The following is a 2,589-nucleotide window of genomic DNA, read 5'->3' on the forward strand; positions in this document are numbered from 1 at the left end:
TGATCTTGTAGGCGCAGGGCCCCATCTGCAGGGGCTGTGGGGCAGCACGGGTGGGGGTCTGGCTGGCCTGTCGGCTGCAGCTGCTCTGCGGCTTCCCCAAGGCCTGGTGGCGGTGGTGAGACCTGGGCAATATTAGTCAGAGATGGTGACAGCAGCAGCAGTTCTGTCCAGGGGACAAATGCCACCTTTTTTGGGGGGGGGGTGGGGGATGGAGTTTCGCTCCTGTTGCCCAGGCTGGAGAGCAAAGGCACAATCTTGGCTCACTGCAACCTCCACCTCCCGGATTCAAGCAATTCTCCAGCCTCAGCCTCCAGGCTAGCTGTGATTACAGGCGCCCACCACCACACCCAGCTAAGTTTTTTTTTTGAGACAGAGTCTCACTCTGTTGCCCAGGCTGGAGTGCAGTGGCACGATCTTGACTCACTGCAACCTCTGCCTCCCAGGTTCAAGCAATTCTCCTGCCTCAGCCTCCCAAGTAGCTGGGACTACAGGCGCATGCCACCACGCCCGGCTAATTTTTGTATTTTTAGTACAGACAGGGTTTCACCATGTTGGCCAGGCTGGTCTTGAACTCCTGACTTCATGAACCACCCGCCTTGGCCTCCCAAAGTGCTGGAATTATAGGCATAATCCCAAAATTAGGCACATGGCCTAATTTTGTATTTTTGGTAGAGAGAGGGTTTCACCATGCTGGCCAGGCTGGTTTCAAACCCTTGACCTTGGCTGGGCACAGTGGCTCACGCCCGTAATCCCAGCACTTTGGGAGGCCAAGGCGAGTGGATCACTTGAGACCGGGAGTTTGACACCAGACTGACCAACATGGTGAAAACCCCGTCTCTACTACAAATACAAAAATTAGCCAGACTTGGTGGCACCTGCCTGTAATGCCAGCTACTCGGGAGGCTGAGGCAGGAGAATCTCTTGAACTCAGGAGGTGGAGGTTGCGGTGAGTAGATTGCACTCCAGCCTGGGTGACAGAACAAGACTCTGTCTCAAACAAACAAACAAACAAACAAACAAACAAAAAACTCCTGACCTCAGGTGATCCGCCCGCCTCGGCCTCCCAAAGTGCTGGGATTACAGGCATGAGTCACCATGCCTGTAATTTTTTTTAGTTCTTTTCTTTTCTTTTTGTTAGACGGGGTTTCACTTTTGTTGCCCAGGCTGGAGTGCAAAGGCGTGATCTCGGCTCACTGCAAACTCCAGCGCCCAGGTTTAAGCAATTCTCCAGCCTCAGCCTCTGGAGTCGCTGGGATTACAGATGCCCACTACCACACCTGGCTAATTTTGTACTTTTAGTAGAGATGAGGTATCACTATGCTGGCCAGGCTGGTTTCAAACTCCTGACCTCAGGTGATCTGCTCGCCTCGGCCTCCCAAAATGCTGGAATTACAGGCATGAGCCACCGCGTCTGGCCCTATTTTATTTTCTTCCTAGCACTTAACACTCACTGACATGACCATCATTTGCTTTTGCTTTATTTATTCAACAAGCATTTATTGAGGACCTACTGTGTGTAGGTGTGTAGGCATTCCAGGCAGAGGGAACAGCAGGTGCAAAGGCCCTGGGGTGGGAACATGCTAAATAGTGTTTAAGATGTTAGAGATAACCGGGCGTGGTGACTCATGCCTGTAATCCCAGCACTTTAGAAGGCTGAGGTGGGCGGAGCACTGAGCCCAGGAGTTTAAGACCAACCTGGGCAACATGGTGAAACCCTGTCTCTACAAACAATACAAAAAAAGTAGGCCAGTGTGTTGGCACATACGTGTAGCTCCACCTACTTGGGAGATTGAGGTGGGAGGATGGCTTGAGCCCAGGAGGTCAAGGCTGCAGTGAGCTGTGATTACGCCTCTGCACTCCAGCCTGAGTGACAGAGCCAGACCCTGCATGAAAAAAAAAAAAAAAAAGATGCTAGAGAGCTATAAATAGCCAGGCAAGGAGGTTCACACCTGTAATCTCAGCACTTTGGGAGGTTGAGGCAGGGAGATCTCTTAAGCCCAAGAATTCAAGACCAGCCTGGGCAACACGGCAGAACCATGTCTCTACAAAAGAAGAAAATTAGCAGGCTTATAATGCCAGCTACTAGGAAGCCTGAGGTGGAAGGATCATCTGAGCCCATGAGCCCATGAGGTTGAGGCTGCAGTGAGCTGTGATTGCACCGCTGCACTCAAGCCTGGGTAACAGAGTGAGACCTTCTCTCAAAAAAAAACAAAACGCTGGAGACACATTAGTAAATAAGGCAGGTGCAGTCCTATATTCATGGTGCTTGTATTTTAATGGGGGTAGACACAGATAAATTGATATATATTGGGTTGGTGCTAAAGTCATTGCAGTTTTTGCCATTAAAAGTCATTGCATAGGCTGGGTGCGGTGGCTCAAGCCTGTAATCCCAGCACTTTGGGAGGCTGAGACGGTGGATCACAAGGTCAGGAGATCGAGACCATCCTGGCTAACACGGTGAAACCCCGTCTCTACTAAAAAGTACAAAAAAGTAGCCGGGCGAGGTAGCGGGTGGCCTGTAGTCCCAGCTACTCAGGAGGCTGAGGCAGGAGAATGGAGTCAACCCGGGAGGCAGAGCTTGCAGTGAGC

This window comes from Mandrillus leucophaeus, unplaced genomic scaffold (genome assembly GCF_000951045.1).
Source record: "Mandrillus leucophaeus isolate KB7577 unplaced genomic scaffold, Mleu.le_1.0 Scaffold112, whole genome shotgun sequence".
In the NCBI taxonomy this organism is placed as follows: domain Eukaryota; kingdom Metazoa; phylum Chordata; class Mammalia; order Primates; family Cercopithecidae; genus Mandrillus; species Mandrillus leucophaeus.